Source organism: Pan troglodytes, chromosome X (genome assembly GCF_028858775.2).
Source record: "Pan troglodytes isolate AG18354 chromosome X, NHGRI_mPanTro3-v2.0_pri, whole genome shotgun sequence".
Taxonomy (NCBI): domain Eukaryota; kingdom Metazoa; phylum Chordata; class Mammalia; order Primates; family Hominidae; genus Pan; species Pan troglodytes.
In genome coordinates this window covers 58,045,657-58,071,362 of record NC_072421.2, presented here as the reverse complement: position 1 = coordinate 58,071,362, position 25,706 = coordinate 58,045,657, and the positions used below count along the sequence as shown (strand labels likewise).

General features: G+C 39.2%; 1 pseudogene; it reads right to left on the bottom strand.

Annotated features, from left to right (window-relative positions):
* Positions 1-20,349: 20,349 nt before the first annotated feature.
* LOC107972790 (keratin, type II cytoskeletal 8-like) lies at positions 20,350-21,797 on the bottom strand (annotated as a pseudogene).
* Positions 21,798-25,706: the final 3,909 nt, after the last annotated feature.

Below are 25,706 nucleotides of genomic sequence, written 5' to 3'. Positions count from 1 at the left end.
TTTTGATATGCTGCTGGATTCAGTTTGCCGGTATTTTATTGGGGATATTTGCTTCGATGTTAATCAGGAATATTGGCCTAAAATTTTCTTTTTTTGTTGTGTCTCTGCCGGATTTTGTTATCAGGATAATGCTGGCCTCACATAATGAGTTAGGGAGGATTCCCTCTTTTTCTATTGTTTGGAATAGTTTCAGAAGGAATGGTAGCAGATCCTCATTTTATGTCCGGTAGAATTCAGCTGTGAATCCTGGTCCTGGACCTTTTTTTTGGTTGCTGGACTGCCTCAGTTTCAGAACTTGTCATTGTTCTATTCAGGGATTTGACTTTTTCCTGCTTTAGTCTTGGGAGGGTGTATGTGTCCAGGAATTTATTCATTTCTTCTAGATTTTCTAGTTTATTTGCATAGAGGTAGTTTGTATTTCGATTGATGGCAATATCCCCTTTAATATTTTTTAATTGCATCTATTTGACTCTTCTCTCTTTTCTTCTTTATTAGTCTGGCTAGCAATGTATCTATTTTGTTGATCTTTTCAAAAAACCAGCTCCTGGATTCATTGAATTTTTAAGGGTTTTTTTTTTGTTTTTTTATCTCTGTCTCCTTCAGTTCTGCTCTGATCTTAGTTATTTCTTGTCTTCTGCTAGCTTTTGAATTTATTTGCTCTTGCTTCTCTAGTTCCTTTCACTGTGATGTTAGGGTGTCAATTTTAGATCTTTCCTGCTTTCTCTTCTGGGAATTTAGTGCTATAAACTTCCCTCTACACACTGCTTTAAATGTATCCCAGAGATTCTGGTATGTTGTGTCTTTATTCTCATTGGTTTCAAAGATTTATTTCTGTCTTCATTTCCTTATTTACCCAGTAATCATTCAGGAGCACAGTGCTCATTTTCCATGTAGTTGTGCAGTTTTCAGTGAGTTTCTTAATCCTGAGTTCTAATTTGATTGCACTGTGGTCTGAGAGACTGTATGTTATGATTTCCGTTCTTTTTCATTTGCTGGGGAGTATTTTACTTCGAATTATATGGTCAATTTTAGAGTAACTGCGATGTGGTGCTGAGAAGAATGCATATTCTGTTGATTTGTGGTGCAGAGTTCTGTAGATATTTATTAGGTCCACTTGGTCCAGAGCTGAGTTCAAGTCCTGAATATCCCTGTTAATTTTCTGTCTCATTGATCTCTCTAATATTGACAGTGGGGTATTAAAATCTCCCACTATTATTGTGAGGGAGTCTAAGTATCTTTGTAGGCCTCTAAGAACTTGCTTTATGAATCTGGGTGCTCCTGTATTGGGTACATACATATTTAGGACAGTTAGCTCTTCTTGTGGCATCGATCCCTTTATCATTATGTAATGCCATTGTCTCTTTTGATCTTTGTTTGGTTACAGTCTGTTTTACCAGAGAGTAGGATTGCAAACCCTGCTTTTTTTTTCTTTTCATTTGCTTGGTCAATATTCTTGTATCCCTTTATTTTGAGCCTATTTTTCATCTTTGCACATGAGATGGGTCTCCTGAATACAGCAAACTGATGGGTCTTGACTCTATCCAAATTGCCAGTCTGTGTATTTTAATCAGGGAATTTGTCCCATTTACATTAAGGTTAATATTGTTGTGTGTGCATTTGATCCTGTCATTATGATGCTAGCTGATTATTTTGAACATTAGTTGAAGCAGTTTCTTCATAACATCGATGGCATTTACAATTTGGTATGTTTTTGCAGTGGCTGGTTATTGTTGTTCCTTTCCATGTTTAGTGCTTCCTTCAGGAACTCCTGTAAGGCAGGCCTAGTGGTGACAAAATCTCTCAGCATTTGCTTGTCTGTAAAGGAGTTTATTTCTCCTTCATTCATGAAGCTTAGTTTGGCCAGATATGAAATTCTGGGTATAAAATTCTTTTCTTTAATAATGTTGAATATTGGCCCCCACTCTCTTCTGGCTTTTAGGGTTTTTGCAGAGAGATCCGCTGTTAGTCTGATGGGCTTCCCTTTGTGGGTAACTTGACTTTTCTCTCTGGCTGCCCTCAACATTTTTTTCTTCATTCCAACCTTTGGGAATCTGATGATTATGTGTCTCAGAGTTGCTCTTCTTGAGCAATATCTTTGTGGTATTCTCTGTATTTCCTGAATTTGAATGTTGGCCTGCCTTGCTAGGTTGGGGAAGTTCTCCTGGATAATATCCTGAAGAGTGTTTTCCAACTTGGTTCCATTTTTCCCATCACATTCAGGTACACCAATCAAACGTAGATTTTGTCTTTTCACATAGCCCCATATTTCTTGGAGGCTTTGTTTGTTTCTTTTCACTCTTTTTTCTCTCATCTTGCCTTCTCACTTTATTTCATTGAGTTGATCTTCAATCTCTGATATTCTTTCTTCTGCTTGATCATTTCAGCTACTGATACTTGTGCATGCTTTCTGAAGGTCTCATGCTGTGTTTTTAGCTCCATCAGGTCATTTATGTTCTTCTCTAAGCTGGTTATTCTAGTTAGCAATTCCTCTAACCTTTTTTCAAAGTTCTTAGCATCCTTACATTGGGTTAGAACATGCTCCTTTAGCTCAGAGGAGTTTGTTATTACCCACCTTCTGAAGCATACTTCGGTCAATTAGTCAAACCCATTCTCTGTTCAGTTTTGTTCCCTTGCTGGCAAGGAGTTGTGATCCTTTGCAGGAGAAGAAGCATTCTGGTTTTTGGAATTTTTCAGCCTTTTTGCGCTGGTTTCTCCCCATCTTCATGGATTTATCTACCTTTGGTCTTTGATGTTGATGACCCTCACATGGGGTCTCTGAGTGGACGTCCTTTTTGTTGATGTTGATACTATTCATTTCCATGTGTTAGTTTTCCTTCTAACAGGTCCCCCGCTGCAGGTCTGCTGGAGTTTGCTGGAGGTCCACTCCAGACACTGCTTGCCTGGGTATCACCAGTGGAGGCTGCAGAACAGCGAAGATTGCTGCCTGTTCCTTCCTCTGGAAGCTTCATCCCAAAGGGGTACCTGGCAGATGCCAGCCAGAGCTCTCCTGTATGAGGTGTCTGTCGACCCCTACTGTGAGGTGTCTCCCAGTCAGGGTACACGGGGCTCAGAGACCCACTTGAGAAAGCAGTCTGTCCCTTATCAGAGCTTGACCACTTAGCTGGGAAATCTGCTGCTCTCTTCCGAGCTGTCATGCTGAAGCTGCGCCCATAGCCACCCCTTCCCCCAGTTGCTCCATCCTAGGGTGATGGGGGTTTTATCTATAAGTAAGTCCCTGACTGGGGCTGCTGCTTTTTTTTCAGAGATGCCCTGCCCAGAGGGCAGGAATCTTGAGAAGGATTCTGGCCACAGTGGCCCTGCTGAGCTGTGGTGGGCTCCACCCAGTTTGAACTTCCCTGTGGCTTTTTTTAAACTGTGAGTGTAAAACCGTCTACTCAAGCCTCAGCAATGGCAGATGCCCCTTGCCCCACCAAGCTCAGCATCCCAGGTCAACCTCAGGCTGCTGTGTTGGCAGTGAGAATTTCACACCAGTGGATCTTAGCTTGCTGGGCTCCATGGAGGTGGAACTCACTGAGCCAGAACACTTGGCTCCCTGACATCAGCCCCCTTTCCAGGGGAGTGAATGGTTCTCTCTCTCTGGCATTCCAGGTGCCACTGGGGTATGAAAAAACAACAACAACAACAACAACAACAACAACAAAAAACTACTGCAGATAGCTTGGTGTCTGTCCAAATGGCCGCCCAGTTTTCTGCTCAAAACCCAGGGTCCTGGTGGCGTAAGCACAGGAGGGAATCTCTCGGTCTGTCGGTTATGAAGACCATGGAAAGAGTGCAGTATCTGGACCAGAGTGCACCATTCCTCCTGGTACAGTCCCTCATGGCTTCTCTTGGATAGGGGAGGGACATCTCCCGACCCCTTGCACATCCCAGGTGAGGCAACACCCCACCCTTCTTTGGCTCACACTCCGTGGGCCACACCCACTGTCCAACCAGACCCAATGAGATGAACCAGGTACCTCAGTTTTAAATACAGAAATCACCAACCTTCTGCATCAATCTTGCTTGGAGCTGCTTACCAGAGCTGTTCCTATTCGGCCATCTTGCAGCAAATCCCCTTCTATTTTCTAATTTTGAGTTTGGTTTGCTTTTGCTTTTCTTGTTGTTTAAGACGCATCATTAGATTGTTCATTTGAAGTTTTTCCTCTCTTTTTTGCAGGCACTGATAGCTATAAACATCCCTATTTGTATTTCTTTTGCTGTATTTATAGGGTTTGGTATGTTGTTTTTCTACTATTGTTTGTTTCAAAACATTTATCTATTTATTTTTTAATTTCTTCATGACCCCACTGGTTATTGAGGAGCATATTGCTTAATTTTCATGTATTTGTATAGTTTTCAAAATTCCTCTTTATTAACTTACAGTTTTATTCCATTGTGGTCAAAAAAGTTATTTAGTGTTACTTTATTTTTTTGAATTTTATTTTATTTTAATTTAATTTATTTTTTGAGATGGAGTCTTTACTGTCACCAAGGCTGAAGTGCAGTGGTGTGATCTTGGCTCTAGCAACCTCTAGCTCCCAGGTTCAAGTGATTCTTGTGCCACAGCCTCCTGAGTAGCTGGGACTAAAGGCACATGCCAAAAAGCCTGGCTAATTTTTGTATTTTTAGTAGAGATGTGGTTTCACCATGTTGGTCAGGTTGGTCTCAAACTTCTGACCTCAAGTGATCCACCCACCTCAGGCTCCCGAAATGCTGGGATGACAGTGCCTGGCCTGTCTTGAATGTTTTAAGACCCGTTTTGTAACCTAACATATAGTCTATACTTGAGAATGATCCACGTGCTGAGAAAATGATATGTATTTTAAAGCTCTTAGATGAAATCTTCTGTAAATATATACTTGATCTATTTGGTCTATCATGGAAATTAAGTCTGAGGTTTCTTTGTTAATTTTCTGTCTGGGAGATATGTCCAGTGCTGACAGTGGAATGTTGATGTCTCCAGTTATTGTACTGGAGCCTATCTCTCTCTTTAGCTTTAATAATATTTTCTTTATATATCTGGGTGCTCTTGTGTTGGGTGCATATATCTTTAAAATTGTTATATCCTTTTGCTGAATTGATCCCTTTATTATTACATAGTGACCTTCTTTGTCTCTTCTTATAGGTTTTGTCTTGAAATCTATATTGTCTGATATAAGTAAAGAGACTTCTTGTGTTCTTTGGTTTCCATTGGCTTGAAATATATTTTTTCATCCCTTTGATTTTGGTGTATGTGTGTCTTTATAGGTGAAGTGTGTTTCTTGTAGGCAATACCTCCATAGGTCTTAATTTTTCTTCCATTCAAGTAGTCTATAACTTTTGATTGGAGAGTTTAGTCCATTTACATGCAATGTCATTATTGATAAGTAAGGACGTACCCCTGCCACCTTGCTATTTGTTTTCTGGTTGTTTTGTAACTTCTCTTCTTTCTTTTTTATTCCTTTCTTCAGGAATGAAGGAAGACTCCGTTTTCAAGTGAAAATAATTTTCTCTGGTGATATGATAGCATTTCTTGCTTTTTCTTTTTTGTATCTTCATTGTATGTTTTTTAGTTTGAAGTTACCATGAAATTTGCAAATACTATTTTATAACCCATTATTTTAACATAACTACTTAACACTATTTGCATAAACAAATTTCAAAAACAAGCAAAAAGAAAATGAATAAAATATTACTTTATTTCCATACCTTTTCATTTTTGTTGTTTTATTTATATCTTATTGTACTCAATATGCCTTTAAAAGTTGTAGTAGATATTATTTTTGATTTAGTCTTTCTACTTAGGATAAGAGTAGTTTACACACCACAGTTACAGTGTTATATTCTGTGTTTCTCTGTGTACTTACTATTACCAGTGAGTTTTGTACCTTCAGGTAATTATTTATTGTTCATGTACTCCCTTTAGCATTTCTTGTACGATGGGTCTGGTATAATGAAATTCCCCAACTTTTGTGGTCTGGGAAGATCTTTATATCTCCTTTATATTTGAAGAATATTTTCACTCAATATAGTATCCTGGGGAAAGTTTCTTTTCTTTCAATACTGTAAATATCTCATGCCACTTTCTTCCGGCTTGTAAAGTTTCAACTGAAAGTCTGCTGCCAGAAATATTGGAACTTCATTTTAAGTTATTTTCATTTTCTTGCTACTTTTAGAATTTTTTCTTTCTCCTTGACCTTTGGAAGTTTTACTATTAAATGCCTAGGTGTAGTCTTGTTTGTGTTAAGTCTGCTTGATGTTCTTTAACCCTCATGTACTTGGATACTGATATTTTTCTCTGGATTTGGGAAGTTCTCTGTTATTATCACTTTGAATACAGTTTCTATCCCTAGCTCTTTCTTTAACTCATTTTTAAGGCCAATAGCTCTTAGATTTGCCTTTTTGAGGCGATTTTCTATATCTCATAGATGTGCTTTATTGTTTTTTATTCTTTATTCTTGTGTCTCCTCTGTGTATTTACAAATATCTTGTCTTCAAGCTCACTATTTTTTTTTTCTTTTCCTCAGTTCATTCTGCTGTCAAAGGACTCGGATGCATTCTTCTTTATGTCAATTTCATTTTTCCATTCCAGAATTTCTCCTCCATTTTTTCTATTATTTCAATACCTTTGTTAAATTTATCAGATAAAATTCTAAATTCATTATCTGTGGTATCGAATTTCTTTGAGTTTCCTAAACATAGCTATTTTAAATTCTTTGTCTGAATGGTCAGTTATCTCTGTTTCTCTAGAATTGGTCACTGGTGCTTTATTTAGTTCATTTGGTGAGGTCATAACTTCCTGGATAATGTTGATGCTAGTAGATGTTCTCCAGTGTCCAGGCATTGAAGAGTTAGGTTTTCATTGTAGCCTTCACTGTCTGGGCTTATTTGCAGTCATCCTTCTTGGGAAGGCTTTCCAGATATTTGAAAATACTTGAGTGTTGTGATCTAAGCTGTTTCTGCTTTAAGGTTATCCCAAACTCTCAGTAAAGCTGTGTTTTTGCAGACTGGTAGAGTTACTACATTGTTGGTCTTAGACAATATCCAGGAGAATGATCTGGATTACCAGGCAGAGACTCTTGTTCTTTACCCTTACTTTTTCTCAAACAAACTAAGTTTCTGTCTCTGTTCTGAGCCACCTAAAGCTGGAGGTGAAGTGACACCAGCACCCCTGTGTCCACCACCACTAGGACTCTGTTGGATCAGACCTTAAGCCAGCCCAGTGCTGGGTCTCATCCAAGGCCTCCTGTAACCACTTTCTAGCTACTGCCTATGTTTGCTGCTCAATGCCCTGAGGCTCTATAATCAGCAGGTGGCAAAGCCAGCTAAGCTTATGTTCTTCCCTTCAGGGAAATGAGGTTACCAGGCCTTGGGTGGGTCCAACAGTGCCATCTAAAAGTCAGGGACTACAGTCCAAAACTTTAGATGTCTACCTGGTATTTTATTGTATTGTGGCTGAGCTGATATTCAAACCACGAGATGCAGTCCTTCCCACTCTTCCCACCCCTTTCAAAGGCAGAGGGATTTTCTCCCATAGCCACTGCCAGCCCAGGCCATGAGGAGTACTGCCAGATTACCATCAGTGTTTCCTTAAGGCTCAAAGTTTCTTAAGTCCCAGGCCAGGCAGCTTTGTGATGAATGCTGCCTAGCCTGGGAGTCACCCTTTAGGGCAGAGGGATCCTCTCTGGCCCAGGGCAGGTCCGTAAATGCCATCCAAGAGTCAAGTCCTGAAATTGGGAACCCAATAGTTTGCTTGGTGCTTTACCCCCTGTGGTGGTGTCAGTATATACGGTTCAAGACAAAGTCCCCTTTAATTTTTTATTTTCTTTTTTTCCTGCAGAAGGAGTTTTTCCCAATAGCCATCAGAGCTGGTAATGTGCTGAATCTCACCTGAAGCCAGCGAGTCTCCGAGGCTCACCAAGGCCCTTGATGTAGTACCTGGTTATAACTACTGGTTATGCAATGCCCAAGGGTACTTTAGTTAGCAGGTAATAAATGCTGGCAGGACTGGTTTCTTGCCTTCAAGGTAGCTGGTTTTCTTCTGGCCCAGGGTGTTTCTAGAAGTGTTTTCTGGGAAATAGGGCCTGGAATGGAGGCCTCATGATTGTGAGTGGTGCCCGTTCCTGCTGTGGCTCAGCTGGTATCCAAGTTTCAAGACAAAGTCCTTCCACTCTTCCCTCTCCTCTCTTCAGAAGGAAGGTAGGGGTCTCCTTTGGAGCCCTGAGCTGTGCAGCCTGGGGCTAAGAGAGAGATAATGCCAGCACTCCCTTGGCTGTCCCAACTGGTGTCTCAGGTTTCAGTATGTTGCATACTCCCCCGACCCCATCACCAAATCCACTGTCTGTGGGCCTAGTTAATTCCTAGAACTTGCCATGAGTTGCTGTCCTCATGGCCTAGACTGCTTGTCAAGTTTATTTAAAGGCTGAAAGCACTTTGTCTCTTGGTGGTGAGGTTTGTGGGCACTCAAGTTTGGACTGCTGAGGTTGGTGATTCACCTCTGGCTAAGACTAATTTAATGCTTCCTCCATGGACAGGCTTCAGTTGAGGTGGTTCTGGTTTTCCTTTCTGGTCTAACAGGACAACACTGTGTTCAATGTCTCACTATTGCTGTTAAACCTCCCCCAGTGCCCAGAGACATTCTGCACCACACTGCTGATGTCTGAGCTAGAGGGGTGGCATCAATGATTTAGGTCTGTTTTTTTCTATCTCTTCAGTGCCTCTTTTAGCGATATGAAGTTAGAACCAGGTACTGTGAGTGCTCACCTGATTTTACAAAGGTTCTCAGTTCGTAGAAGAGAAGAAATAATCAAAATCAGAACGAAACTGAAGAAGACAGAAACATAAAAAACCCTTCAAAAGATCAATGAATCCAGAGCTGTTTTTTTGAAAAATAAAGTAGACCACCAGCTAGACTAACAAAGAAAAAAAGAGAGAAGATTGAAATAAACACTATCAGAAATGATAAGGGGAATATTACCTTTCACCCCACAGAAAGACAAATTACCATCAGATAACATTATAAACACCTCTATGTACATAAGCTAGAAAATCTAGAAGACATGGATATATTCCTAGACACGTACACTCTTCAAAGATTGAACCAGGAGGAAATTGAATCCATGAATAGACAAATAACAAGCTCTGAAATTGAGGCAGTAATAAATAGCATATCAACAAAAAAATCCAGGACCAGATGGATTCCCAACTGAATTCTACCAGAGGTATATAGGAAAGTTGATACCATACCTACTAAAACTATTCCAAAAAATTGAGGAGGAGGGACTCCTCTCTAACTCATTTTATGAGGTTTTAGTATCATGCTGATACTAAAACCTGGCAGAAATACAACAAAAACGGAAAACTTCAGGCCAATATCCATGATAATCACTGATGCAAAAATCCTCAATAAAATACTGGCAAACTGAATCTACCAGCACATGAAAAAGCTTATCCACCACGATCAAGTAGGCTTTATCCCTGGGATGCAAGGTTGGTTTAACACGTGCAAATCAATAAATGTGATTCATTACATGAACAGAACTAAAGACGTAAACCACATGATTATCTCAATAGATGCAGAAAAGGCCTTTGATAAAATTCAACATGACTTCATGTTAAAAACTTTCAGTAAGCTAGGTACTGAAGGAACATATGTCAAAACAATAAGAGCCATATTTGACAAACCCACAACCAATATCATAATGAATGCTCAAAAGCTGGAAGCATTGCCCTTGAAAACTGGCACAAGACTAGTTTTCACTCTCTCAACACTCCTATTCAACATACTATTGGCAGTTCTGCCTAGGGCAATCAGGCATAAGAAAGAAATAAAGCATATTCAAATAGGAAGAGATGAAGTCAAACTATCTTTGATTGCAGATGACATAATCCTATGTCTAGAAAACCCTGCGATCTCAACTCAAAAGCTTCTTAAGCTGATAAGCAACTTTAGAAAACTCTCAGGATACTATGTCAATGTGCAAAATATGTTATCATTTTCATACACCACCAACAGGCAAGCCGAGAGCCAAATCACAAATGAAGTCCCATTCACAATTGCAACTAAAAGAATAAAATACCTAAGAATACAGCTAACAAGAGAAGTGAATTACCTTTTCAAGGAGAACTACAAACCACTGCTCAAAGATATCAGAGACGAAAGAAACCAGTGAGAAATCATTCCATGCTCATGGATAGGAAAAATCAATGTCATGAAAATGGACATATTGCTCAAAGCAGTTTATAGATTCAATGCTATTCCCAGTAAACCGCCATTGATATTCTTCGCACAATTAGAAAAAAACTATTTTTAAATTCATATGGCAGAAGAAGACCCTGAATAGCCAAGACAATCCTAAACATAAAGAACAAAGACAGAGGCATCACACTACCTGTCTTCAAACTATACTACAAAATTACAGTAATCAAAATAGCATGGTACTTGCACAAGAACAGACACATAGACCAATGAAACAGAATAGAGAACCCAGAAATAAGATTGCACAACTGTGACCATCTGATCTTTGACAAACTTCATGAAAACAAGCAATGCAAAAAGAATTTCCTATTTAATAAATGCTACCAGAAGAACAGGCCAGTCATATGCAGAAAATTGAAACTGGACCCCTTCCTTACACCATACACAAAAATCAACTCAGGATGAATTAAAGACTTAAATGTAAAACCCAAATTTATAAAAACCTTGGAAGAAAACCTAGACAATATCATTTATTACACAGGCATAAGCAAAGATTTTATGACAAAGACAACAGAAGAAATTGCATCAAAAGCAAAAATTGATAAATAGGATCTGATTAAACTAAAGAGCTTCAGCACAGCAAAAGAAACTATCAGCAGAGTAAACAGACAACCTGCAGAATGCAATTTTTCAATCTACCAATCAGACAAAGGTCAAATATCCTGCATCTATAAGGAACTTATACAAATTTCCAAGAACAAAATAACCTCATTAAAATGTGGGCAAAGAATGTGATCAAACATTTCTCAAAAGAAGACATGCATGAGGCAATAAACATGTGAAAAAAGCTTAACATCACTGATCATTAGAGTAATGCAAATCAAAGTCACAATGAGATACCATCTCACACCAGTCAGAATGGTTATTATTAAAAAGTCAAAAAACAAATGCTGGCAAAGTTGTGAATAAAAAGGAATGCTTTTTACACTGTTGGTGGGAGGGTAAGTTAGTTCAACCATTTTTGAAGATAGTGTGTTGATGTTTTAAAAACCTAGAGGCAGAAATATCATTCAACCCAGAAATTCCATTTCTGGATATATACCCAAAAGAATATAAATAATTCTCTTATAACGAAGCATGCAAGTTTATGCTCATTGCAGCACTATCCACAATAGCAAACACATGGAATCAACCTAAATGCCCAGCAATGATAGCCTGGATAAAGTAAATGTGGTACATATACACCATGGAATACTATGCAGCCATAAAAAGAAATGAGATAATATTCTTTGCAGAAACATGGGTGGAGGTGGAGGGCATTATTCTTAGCAACTAAGAATAATATTAATAGGCTAAAGAATGAAATCACATTCTAAAATAAATTTGTGCAGAAAAGAAGCATTTGACAAAATTCAACACCTTTTTATAATAATAACTCTCAGAAAAAAAAAATAGGGATATAGATGAACTTACTCAACTTGATAAATAACTTCTACAAACTATCTACCACTAATTTAATGGTGAAAGATTGAATTCATTCCCCATAAGACTGTGAATGAGGTAATAATATCTGCTTTCACCACCCTTATTAAACATAGTGACAGAAGTCTAAAATAGTCCAATAAGGCAGCACAAAGAAATAAAAAGCATAATATTTTTAAAGAAAAACTGATAAGTGTGACTTCACTTTCTGGTGATACGATTACCTGTGGACAAAATTCCAAGGAATCCCTAAAAGTCTTCCAAAAATTAATACATGAATTCAGCAGAGTCACACCATTAAAGAAAAACATACAAAAATAATTTTTATTTTTATATACTGGCAATTATTATGTAGACATGGAACTTAAAATTACAATAATGTTTACAATTGCTCAAATGAAAGCAAAACTTAGACATAGATCTAAAAAAATATAGAGAGCACTTGTTTGCTTATAATGTCACAACGTTGATAAAAATATCATAGAAGATTTAAATTCATTGAGAGATATACCATGTACATTGACTGAAGAAATATTATGGTAAAAATGTAAACTCTATTAAAATTAATATATAGGTTTAACACAATTTTTCACAATGTTTAACAAGAATCTTAAAGACAAGATAAACCTAAGATTTATATTGGAAAGAAATTTATATAACTAAAACCACCTTGAAAATAAAGTAAAAGGAATTAGTTTCCCTAATTTTAAGGTCTATTATACATTTATGGTAATAAATATTGTGTGGCATTGTTTCGTGGATACATACATCGGTCACTGGAATAGAATAGAGCAGTCAGAAACAGACCCATACAAATATGCTCAATTGATTTTTTCACAAACTTGTGAAAATTATTCTTTGGAGGGGGGATAGCTTCTTCAACAAATTGCACCAAAATAATTAGAAATCCACAGGCAAATAAATAAACTTCAAGCCATGTCCCAACCCTTTTACCCAAATAAATTCAAAAGTAAGTATGGATTTAAGTAAAAAAATTAACAAAAACACTTTTAGAAAAAATAGAAGAAACATTTGGTAGATATATGCATAAACAAAATGTTTTTAGACTTGGTATCAAAAACAGAGTGATAAAAATGATAAATTGGGTTTAATCATTGAGATCAAAGACTTTCGTTCAGTGACAGACACTCTTAAAATAATAAATGGATGAGCTACAGACTGGAAGAAAATATTTGCAAGCTGCATGCTTAAAAAAGACAAGTATATAGCAGATAAAACAATTAAAACAACAGAAAATAAAAAAATCAATTTAATTAGAAAATAAATAATTTCACAGATCAGAAAATACAGATTAAAAATAAGTACATAAAAAACTAGCTTATTATCATCATTAGCCATTCAAGAAACATAAATTACAATCAAAATAAGCTATCACTACATACATAAGAATAGCTAAAGACATAAAAGCTTAATAAAGGGTACATGTGACCAGCCGTTAGTTAACATAATACCTAACAAAGAAAATTTGAAAGCTTTTTCCCTAAGATCAAAAATAAGATAAAGATTCCCACTCTTGCCAATTTTGTTCAACCTAGTACTGGATGTTCTAACTAGAAAAAAAAAAAGTAGGGAAGCAAAAAAGAGACATTCAATTGGAAATGAAGAAGATAAATTGTTTCTATTTGCAGATAACATCATCTTATATATGTAAAACCCTTAAAACTCTACCAAAATACTTATAGAACTGATCAACAAATTCAGTAAAGTTGGAGAGCACAAAATCAACAAACAAAATTTGCTAGTGTTTCTATACACTAAAAATAAACGATCTGAAAAACAATGAAAAAACCCATTCAAAATAGCAAAAAAATAAAAATAAAAACAATACTTAGGAATAAATTTAACCAAGAAGTTGAAAAATCTATACATTTAAAATTATAAAGCATTGATAAAAGAAATTGAAATATACTTTTTATTATTGACTATAGGTCCCCTGTTTTGCTATAAAAAATACACAAATACATGGAAAGATCTCACTTATTTATTAAATAAGAAGTTTAATATTGCTAAAATGTCCATACCATCCAAAGCAACCTACATATTCAATGCAATCCCCATCAATGTCCACACGACATTATACACAGAAATTGAAAAAAAAAAATCTAAAATTCATATATATCCAGGAAAGACTCCAAATATCTGAAGTAATTTTGACCATAAAGAACAAAGCCCTAGGCATCTCATTGCCTGGACTGAAATCTATTACAAAATAATAATAATCTAAATAGGGTGGTACTGGCATTAAAACAAAAGGAACAGAATAGAGAGCCCAGAAATAAATCCATGCTCTTAAGGTCAATTGAGTTTCAGCAAAGAGGCCAGAAACACACAGTGGGAAAAGAACAGTCTCTTGAACAAATGATGCTGAGAAAACTGGATATCCACAGGAAGAAAACCTAATTTCAAAACACACACACACACACACACACACACACACACACACACACACACCTCAAATTGGATTTAAAAGACTTAAATGTAAGGCCTGAAACTCTAAAACTCCTGGAAGAAAACAGGAAAAAATCTTCATGGCATTGGTCTTGGCAATGACCTTTTTGAATGAGACCTGGAAAACACAGACACCAAAAGCAAATATAGACAAATAAGATTGAATTAAACTAAAAACTGATAAGTATGTGAATTACCTCATATGTTGATAAACATCACATTGTGTTCCACAAATAAATACAATAATTTTAATAAATTCAAAAATAAATAAACAAATAAAAAGTTAGTGACACTTCCTGCTGGAGAAGTAGTGCTTTGACAGAGGGGCTCCATCTACCTCTTTCAGCCACAGTGATTCCCTGCTGCTAGAGGACTGAGCTGAAGCAGTGCACTTCCTCCTGAAGAAACAGTACTTTGACAGGATGCCTTCAATTTGCCTCTTTGGGCTAAGCTAAAGCTGCACATTTCCTTCTGTTGAAATGATGCCTTGGCAAGGCAGCTCCTAAAACATATCTCAGTTGCTGCTGCACCCTTCACCCTTGTGTCAGAGCTGAAGCAACACTAAAAATCCCAAAGAAATTGTGCCTTGGCTATCAAGAGCAGTCACACCTCTCTGTATCTAAGCTAAAGTACTACACTGTCTCCTTGGAAAACAGCACCTTGGCCACCCAGAGGAGTTATTCTTCCCCAGTGCCCAAGTACCTCTCAGAAAAGGGTGCCTTTGCCATCCAATGTGGTCATGCACCACAGTACTTAAAGTGAGTGGTGCCCAACATACCAGGGAAATGGTGTCTGAGTCACCTGGAACAGGTATGCACTCTGGGCCTGAGATGAAAAGGTGTGTTGTGCCCTGGGGAAATGGTGTCTTGGACAAGCTAAACAGTAGCATATCATAGGGTGAACTGATGTAGTACTCCATGTCTCAGGGAAATAGAAAAGTGGTGCAGCGGAGATACCCCACCCTACAGGCCAAAGAATTCTAGTATCCTGCTTCCCTGAAGCTAAACTAACCTCATGCAGTCTTAGCTGTTGAGACACTTCTCTCCACAGAGAGTGTCATTATTTCTGTACTTCTCCCTACCCCTCAGGAGACAATCAACAGCTGTGATCTGCCATTCTGGAGTACTTGTTGCAGCTAGGAACAAGTACTTGTTGGCTTTGATGGCCTTACAGAGTCTGGGGTACAGCAGAGCCCCACTAACCCAAGATTGAGAGTAACCACTACATGGTGCCTTATTCCTTGGGGTCCAAGTTGCTACTGAGCCTTGTTGGATCAGGCTACCAAGTTGCAGCAGTAAACGTCTTTCCAGGCGCAAACCTCCAGAGAGCCCCTTCATCTCTGAAGTAGCACGAATTTTGTGTTCTGTCCCCTAGGAATAGATCCACAGCCACAACCCACCACTGGGCCTGAGCTGCTAAAGAGTGCCTCAGAGTTACAGATTGTGGCACTGTGGACAACCTAAATATAATAATGTCACAGAGAGAAAACTTACAAACCAAGATCCAGGTGCCTAAGTAGGTCCACAAGAACCCAAGCCTAGGACCCCAACCCTACAACTGCTCTGATCACTGCATCTGGAATCAAGCACTGCTGAAGTAGCTTGTAGGCCATGTAAGACCTGACACTAAAAGAAATCCCCTTGTGTTACAGGATCTTTAAGGTGTCAGTTTTCTGCTCACAAACCTCTGTGGCCAGTGGTGCCTTTGCCCAAGTTCTTGTCTGCATCCTGGAAGAATGAGGCATGCAGACAAGTGAAGGGTGAACAAGACTAAGAGGAGGTTTATTAAGTGTTGGAACAGCTCAGAGGAGACCCACAGTGTGTAGCTCCTCTCTGTAGGCAGGTCATCCCATCAAGTATTCAGCTCTCAGCAGAGAGGAGGCACTGGAGATGGTAACTCCTCTCTGCTAGTGGTCAAATCAACATCTGCTGCTCTCAGCAAAGAGGAGACCCTGGAGAGGATTGCTTCTCTCTGCAGCTGGTAGTCCCCATGTCTCTGCAGTTCTCTGAAGCTCTCAGTAGAGAGGGTAACTCCTCTCTGCAGCTGATCATTCCATTGTCTCTCCATCCTTTCTGTCCTCTCAGTCCTCTGCACTGCTTAGGCTGAGCCTAGGGCATTTATGGACCTCAGAAGGGAGGAAGTGCATGCTCATTGGTACATCAGTGGCCACTGGCAGGCCCAGAAACAAAGCACCATAAGTTCCCCCCTCTGGTCCTCAGGACTGGCAGTCTGTCCTGAACGTGAGGCTTCACTGGAGACCCTCCCTCTTCCACTCAGGAGCCTGTCTGCCTCCTGTAATCATCCATGGTGCCCAGGCTACTGACACCAAGGGGCACCTGCAGGCCAGTGCCCAGCCCCCCTCAGTCTCCCACTTAGCTTCCAATCTCATGTTCATCAGGGCCTAACTTCTGGAGGGGGACAAGAGGGCAGGGGGAGAGCATGTCAATATTTCCGTGAGCATGTGCACACCTGCCAGGCTGTGACAGTGCCCTGTTTTGACCTCAAACCCACACTCAGATAAGAGCAGATCCTGGGAGCAGAGAGAGGCCAGGCAGCAGGAGCAGATAACCCCAAGCCTTTTGGAACATGGGTGGGGGCCTTTCCAGGCCATGAGGATGAACCAGGTTGTGCACCTGGCATGGAGAATGCAGCTGCACCTGGGTAGCTCCCACCCTGGCAACTGGGAAAGGGTGGGGCTCCTGCTCATCCCAACTCCTGCCAGCTTAGTGGAGCAGGAGACCTAGGTCTGCAGCTGTGGGGTGGGCAAATGGACGTGTACCCAAGGGGCAGAGATTCTGCCTACTCCTGGGCCCCACCAATAGCACAGGGAGGCTTGGATCTGCAGCTGCAACTAGGATAGCTGCAGCCCAACCCAGGAGGGAGGGGTTTTTGCCTGTTCCATGGACTGAGATGCCTGGGTTTACAGCCATGATTTGGGTGGCTGCAGCTGAACATGGGGAGCTCCCATCCCAACTTAGAAGGGGCAAAGCTACTGCTGGTCCTTGGCTCCCACTGGCTCCATGGAGTATGCAGCCCCAGCCATACCTCCCTGCTGCAGCCAGCATAATGGCAGTGGCTGCTGCCATCACTTGGTTGCATCTCCTTATTTTGGGAAAAATGAGAATAAGAGGACTCAAATGCTCTTACCAACAAGGACATTAACAAACTACACTACTGCTGCTGCTGCTGCTGCTGCTGCTACAAACTTCTACAGCCCCAGTCACCAAGGTAATCACAGTTATTGTCAAATTGAACACAGCTGAAGAAGTTGTATGAAGAGTATACCAATGAATCTACCATTAAACAGAGTAACCACACCCTTCCCAACTGGCACACTAAAACCCCCAAAAGGTGAAGTTCTTTCTCTCTGAAAGACACTTTTAAAATTTTGGAAATGCAGTTGTCCTATCAGTTTCACAAACATCAATGCAAACACACAAGAAACAAACAGAAAAACAAAAAACCCAAGAAATATGACACCAACAAAGACACACTGTTACTCTCTAATAACGTGCTGCTATAAAAGGGAAATCTACAAATTGCCAGAGAAAGAATTCAAAACAAGAATATTAAAAGAATTTCATGAGATGCAAGAAAGTACAGTGAGAAAATTCAGCAAAATCAGGAAAACAATTTACAATATAAACAATAATTATTTTTCAAAAAATAAATACCATAAAAAAGAAGAAGACAGAAATCTTACATCTGAAGAATTAAATGAACAAAATAAAAAACACAACAGGAAGGAGAGCTTCAATGGAAGACTTAATCAAGATGAGAAAAAAGAACCTCTGAACTACAATGTTGGTTATTTGAAATTACCCAGTCAGAGGGAAAAAAAGAAATGAAAATAAAAAAGAGTGAAGACAGACTGCAAGATTTATGGGACACCATTAGTGAATAAATATTTGTATGACAGGAGTTTTTGAAAAAGAAGGGATGAGGAAAGACATAGAAAACACATTTAGTAAGTGAATAGCTGAAACATTTCCAAGTTGTGAGGGAGATATAAACATTTAGATCCAGGAAGCTCAAAGATTGCAAAACATATTCAACCCAAGAAGGTGCTCTCAGGTGTAACATTATGGTCAAATTGTCAGAAGTCAAAAGACTAAGAGATAATTATTAAAACAACAAGATAAAAAACAGTCACATACAACAGTATCCTCATTAGAATAATCTCAGATTTCTTGGCAGAAATCTTAAAAGCCAATAGAGAATAAGTTAATATATTCAGACAGTGAAAAGAAAAAAAAAAAAAACTGTCGGCCAAGAATACTATACCCAGCCAGGCCATCCTCCAATATAAAAAAAGAAAGATAATCTTTCCCATATAAGCAAAAACTGAAGACATTCTTCACCACTAGGTCTGCCTCACAAAAAATGCTTGAGAGAGTCCTACATCTGACAACAAAAGGGCAATATCTACCATTATGAAAACACAAAAGTATAAAAGTTACTGGTAGAACAGACACAAAAATAAGAAAGAGAAAGGATGCAAATGTTACCACTACAGAAAACCACCAAACTGCAATGATGATAAGAGAGGAAGAAAGGGACAAATGATATACAAAAAACCCAAAACACAATGAAATAGCCATATTAAGTAATCTCTATCACAGCATTAAACGTAAATGGATTAAATTGCCCACTTAATAATACTGACTGGAAAAATGAATATAATTAAAATCACGACTACAATATCAGCTGCCTAAAAAGGAACTTTTAATGACACACATAGAATAAAAGTGAAGAGATGGGAAAAGATATTTCACACAACAGAAATAAAAAGCAAGCAAGAATAGCTATACTTATATCAGATAAAACAGACTTTAAGGCAAAAACTGTAAAAAGAGATAAATACAGTTAATGTATATAATAATGTGATCAATTCAGAAAGCAGATATAACAATGGTAAATATATATGCATTCAACACTAGAACTTCCAGTATATAAAGCATATATTATCAGATCTTATTAGATCTAAAGGGAGAAAGAGATTTTTCTAGAATAATGATTGGGAGCCTGGGCAAAATAATGAGACCATGTCTTTACAAAAAATAAAAAATATAGCTCAGCATACTTATGCACACTTGTAGTCCCAGCTATTTGGGAGGCTGAGGCTGGAGCATGACTTGAGCCTGGAAAGTCAAGGCTGCAGTGAGCCATGATTGTGCCATTGCACTCCAGCCTGGGCTACAGAGTAAGACCCTGTCTCTAAGTAAATAAATAAAAATAATGACTGGAGAACTTAACACTCAACTATTAGCATTGGACAAATCATCTGGGCAGAAAATACACAAAGAATCATTAGATTTAAACTGCCCTTTAGACCAAATGGAACTTGGTGATATTTACAAAATTTTTTATCCAACAACTACAGAATACATATTGTTCTCATCAGTATATGAAACATTCTCCAGTATAGATTACATGTTTAGCCAAAAAACAAGTCTCAACAAATTTTAAAGAATTGAAATAACTTCAAGTACAAAATTGAATAAAACTAAAAGCTAATAACAAAAGGAATATTCAAAACTATACAAACACATGGAAATTAAATATTCCTGAACAACAAATGAATCAGTGAATAAAGTAGAAAAAAATTAAAATTCTCTTAAAGATATGAAAAAAAAATGCCATACCAAAAAAAAAGGGATATGACAAAAGCAGTTTAAAGCAGGAGGTTTATAGTAATAAACATCTACATGAATGTAAAAAATATCTCAAATAAACAACCTAACATTGCATGTCAAGGAATTATAAAATTAGGATTGAATCAAATACAAAATAAGTAAAAGAAAAGTTTTTTTTCTGAGCTAGCTGAGGTTTTATTTTGGAAAAAGGAAAGAAAGAAAGAAAAAGAAAGAAGAAAGAAAGGAAAGAAAGAAAGTAAAAAGAAAAGAAAGAAAGAAGAGAGAAGAAAGAACAGAGAAAGAAAGAAGAAAGAAAGAAAGAGAAAGAAAGAAGGAAGGAAGGAAAGAAGGAAGGAAGGAAGGAAGGAAGCAGGGAAGGAAGGAAGGAAGAAATTGAATTGTTTTGTAGCTGGAGGCATGGGCAAGGGGCATCCCCAGGCCGTGAACTCCCCCGCGGGTGGGCTGAGGGCTAGGGCTGAGGCTCAGGTGTGTCTCCTGTTCCCTGTGCTTCCCTGCACAGCAGCCTGCCTCTGGGCTCTGAGGCAGCCACAGGAGGGGCAGGCTGGGAGGTGCTGCCACCGCTGTTCACTTGGGCAGGACGTCAGAGGGCTCGGACACGAGCTTCCCATTCTGGGCCTCAATCTTCTTCACAACCGCGGCCCTGGTGGAGCTGGTGTGGCTGAAGGAGCTGGAGCCAGTGCCAGAGCCAAAGCTGGAGCCCAGGCTGTAGCTGAGGCCGGGGCTTGTGAGGCCCCCATAGGCCGAGCTCAGACTACCTGCATAGCCACTGGTGGTCTTCATATGGATACTCATGCTCTGCATCCCAGACTCCAGCCAGCTCCCCTCGCTCTCCAGCAGCTTCCTGTAGGTGGTGATCACGATGTCCTGAGCCAACTTGAAGTTCATCAGCTCCTGGTACTCACGCAGCTGCAGTGCCATGTCCTGCTTGGCCCGCTGCAGGGCAGCCTCCAGCTGGGAAAGCTTGGCATTGGCATCCTTAATGGCCAGCTCCCCACGTTGTTCCGCATCTGTTATGGCGGTCTCCAGGAAGCCCTCTGGCCTTTGAGGCCCTCAATCTCAGCCTGGAGCAAGCTGATGTTCTGGTTTATCGTGGAGATCTCAGTCTTTGTACTAAGTAGGTCATCCCAGTGCTCCCCAGCCAGCATCTGCAGTTCCTCATACTAGTTCTGGTACATTCTCTCAGCCTCAGCCCAGCTGCGGTTAGCGATCTCCTCGTACTGCACCTTGACCTCAGCAATGATGCTGTCCATGTCCAGGGAGTGGCTGTTGTCCATGGACAGCACCACAGACATGTCCAGGATCTGGGACTGCAGCTCCTGGATCTCTTGTTCATACAGCTTCCTGAGGAAGTTGATCTCATCAGTCGGCCCTTCCAGGCGATACTCCAGCTCTACCTTGTTCATGTAAGCTTCATCCACATCCTTCTTGATGAGGACAAATTCATTCTCCATCTCTGTATACTTATTGATCTCATCCTCATACATGTTCTTGAAATCCTCCACCAGCCCCTGCATGTTGCCAAGCTCTGCCTCCAGCTTCAGCTTCTTCCGGCCCAGAGTCTCCAGCTGCCACCTAAGGTTGTTGATGTAGCTCTCGAACATGTTGTCTAGGTTGCTCTGAGCCATCTTCTGCTGCTGCAGGAGGCTCCACTTGTTCTCCAGCATCTTGTTCTGCTGCTCCAGGAACTGTACCTTGTCAATGAAGGAGGCAAACTTGTTGAGGGTCTTGATCTGCTCCTTCTCTTAGGTGTCCATGGCCTGGATGTTGAGGTCCACCTCCAGGTTAATGGGGCTCAGCAGGCTCTGGTTGACCATTACAGCAGTGATGACTTCCATGCCGCTGGCCCCACCATAGCCTCTGCCCAGGCCACCCTGGAAGCTGCTGCTGCCCGCTCGGGAGAAGCTCAAGGAGCTGATGTGGGCACTGGGCCCACTCAAGTAGGAGCAGCTGCTGAAGACCCAGGGGCCAGAGGTGGACACCTTGTAGGACTTCTGGGTCACCCTGATGGACATGGTGGAAGCAGGAGTGGAGGCAGGTGGGCTGAACCAGGTGGAGATTCCAGAAGGGGCAGAGAAGCTGCTTCTTGGTCAAGAAAATAAAATTTTAAAATAGAGCAAAAATAAACAAAATTGACACTGAAATAACAATAAAAAAATGAAAAAAAAGCTGTTTTTTGAAAAAATAAAACACAATTGACAAAGCATAAACTAGACTAATCAGGAAACAAAAAGAAAAACAAATAAAATCAGAAACAGAAAAAGAAAACCTTACACTTGATACCACAAAAATAAAAAGGATCATTAGATGCTGGGTGTGGTGGCTCATGCCTGTAATCCCAGCACTTTGGGAGGCTAAGGCAGGTGGAACATGAAGTCAGGAGATCGAGACCATTGTGGCTAACATGGTGAAACCCCGTCTCTACTAAAAAATAAAAATTTAGCTGGGCGTGGTGGTGGGGGCCTGCAGTCCCAGCTACTTTGGAGGCTAAGGGAGGAGAATGGTGTGAACCCAGGAGGCAGAGCTGGCAGTGAGCCGAGATCACCCCACTGCACTCCAGCCTGGGCGACAGAGCGAGATTCCATCAAAAAAAAAAAAAAAAAAGGACCATTAGAGACTATTACAGACAGCTGTAAGAGAATACAAGAATATTCTCATTAGAATAATCTCAGATAAATTAAGAGAACAAATTAGAAAACCAGAAAAAAATAAATTTCTGGACACAAAAATCTACCAAGATTGAACCAAGAAAAAATAGAAAGCCTGAGCATACAATTATAAGTAAGGAGATTAAAATAATAAGAAAAAAAATCTCCCATTAAAGAGAAGTCCAGGAAATGATGGTTTCACTAGAGAATCCTGCCAAATATTTTTAGAAAAACAATAATAATTGTTCTCAAAATTCTTTAAAAAATTATATAAGGAGGAAGTACTTCCAAACTAATTATATGAGACTAGCAATACACTGATACCAAAGCCATAAATAACACAACAATAAAAACTGTAGTCTAATATCCCTGTTGAATGTAGATGCAAAAATCTTCAACAACTGAATTCAGAAGCACATTAAAAAATCATTCACAATAATCAGGTGAGTTTATCCCAGAGGTGAAAAGATGGTTTAACACACACAAATCAATAAATGTGATACATCACATAAGCAGAATGTAGAACACTCATTATACAATCACCTCAACAGACAAAGAGAAAGCATTTGATAACATGCGAAATTCTTCAGATAAAAAATAAAGTAGGTTTAGAGGGAAGGCCACATCAATACAATAAAGGACAAATTTTCACAAATGGACATCTAACAACATACTGTATGAGGCAAAGCTGAAAGCTTTCCTCTAATATCAGGAAGAATACAAAAATACCCACTTTTCTGCCTTTATTAAACAAAATACTTGAAGTACTACCCAGAGCAATTAGGCAACAGAAATGAATAAACATTAGGCACCACACGGGGTGTGTCTAATGAACAAATATTAGACAGATCAATGAGACAGAAAGTTAACAAGGATACCCAGGAATTGAACTTAGCTCTGCACCAAGCAGACCTAATAGACATCTACAGAACTCTCCACCACAAATCAACAGAACATACGTTTTTTTTTCAGCACCACACCACACCTATTCCAAAACTGACCACATAGTTGGAAGTAAAGCACTCCTCAGCAAATGTAAAAGAACAGAAATTATAACAAACTGTCTCTCAGACCACAGTGCAATCAAACTAAAACTCAAGATTAAGAAACTCACTCAAAACTGCTCAACTACATGGAAACTGAACAACCTGCTCCTGAATACATAAGGAAATGAAAGCAGAAATAAAGATGTTCTTTGAAAGCAATGAGAATAAAGACACAACATACCTGAATCTCTGAGATACATTCAAAGCAGTGTGTAGAGGGAAATTTATAGCACTAAATGCCCACAAGAGAAAGCAGGAAAGATACAAAATTGACACCCTAACATCACAATTAAAAGAACGAGAAAAGCAAGAGCAAACACATTCAAAAGTTAGCAGAAGGCAAGAAATAACTAAAATCAGAACAGGACTGAAGGAAATAGAAACACAAAAAAACCCTTCAAAAAACTGATGAATCCAGGAGCTGGTTTTTTTTTTTAAAGATCAACGAAATTGATAGACTGCTTGCAAGACTAATAAAGAAGAAAAGAGAGAAGAATCAAATAGATGCAATAAAAAATGATAAAGGGGATATCACCACCAATCCCACAGAAATACAAACTATCATCAGAGAATACTACAAACACCTCTACGCAAATAAACTAGAAAATCTAGAAAAAATGGATAAATTCCTCGACACATACACCTTCCCAAGACTAAACAAGGAAGAAGTTAAATCTCTTAATAGACCAATAACAGCCTTTGAAATTGTGGCAATAATCAATAGCTTACCAACCAAAAAAAGTCCAGGACCAGATGGATTCACAGCCCAATTCTACCAGAGGTACAAGGAGGAGATGATACCATTCCTTCTGAAATTATTCCAATCAATAGAAAAAGAGGGAATCCTCCCTAACTCATTTTATGAGGCCAGCATCATCCTGATACCAAAGTCTGGCAGAGACACAACAAAAAAAGAGAATTTTAGACAAATATCCTTGGTGAACATTGATGCAAAAATCTTAAATAAAATACTGGCAAACCGAATCCAGCAGCACATCGAAAAGCTTATCCAACATGATCAAGTGGACTTCATCCCTGGGATGCAAGGCTGGTTCAACATACACAAATCAATAAATGTAATCCAGCATATAAACAGAACCAAAGACAAAAACCACATGATCATCTCGATAGATGCAGAAAAGGCCTTTGATAAAATTCAAAAGCCCTTCATGCTAAAAACTCTCAATAATTAGGTACTGAAGGGACTTATATCAAAATAATAAGAGCTATCTATGACAAACCCACATCCAATATCATACTGAATGGGCAAAAACTGGAAGCATTCCCTTTGAAAACTGGCAAAAGACAGGGATGCCTTCTTTCACCACTCCTATTCAACATAGTGCTGGAAGTTCTAGCCAGGGCAATTAGGCAGGAGAAGGAAATAAAGGGTATTCAATTAGGAAAAGAGGAAGTCAAATTGTCCCTGTTTGCAGATGACATGATTGTATATCTAGAAAACCCCATTGTCTCAGCCCAAAATCTCCTTAAGCTGATAAGCAACTTCAGAAAGTCTCAGGATACAAAATCAATGTGCAAAAATCACAAGCATTCTTATACACCAATAAAAGACAAAGAGAGAGCCAAATCATGAGTGAACTCCCATTCACAATTGCTTCAAAGAGAATAAAATACCTAGGAATCCAACTTACAAGGGAGGTGAAGGACCTCTTCAAAGAGAAATACAAACCACTGCTCAATGAAATAAAAGAGCATACAAACAAATGGAAGAACATTCTATGCTCATGGGTAGGAAGAATCAATATTGTGAAAATGGCCACACTTCCCAAGGTAATTTATAGATTCAATGCCATCCCCATCAAGTGACCAATGACTTTCTTCACAGAATTGGAAAAAACTACTTTAAAGTTCATATGGAACCAAAAAAGAGCCCGCAAAGCCAAGTCAATCCTAAGCCAAAAGAACAAAGCTGGAGGCATCACACTACCTGATTTCAAACTATACTACAAGGCTACAATAACCAAAACATCATGGTACTGGTACCAAAACAGAGATATAGATCAATGGAACAGAACAGAGCCCTCAGAAATAATGCCACATATCTACAACCATCTGATCTTTGACAAACCTGACAAAAACAAACAATGGGGAAATGATTCCCTATTTTATAAATGGTGCTGGGAAAACTGGCTAGCCATATGTACAAAGCTGAAACTGGATCCCTTCCTTAAACCTTATACAAAAATTAATTCAAGATGGATTGAAGACT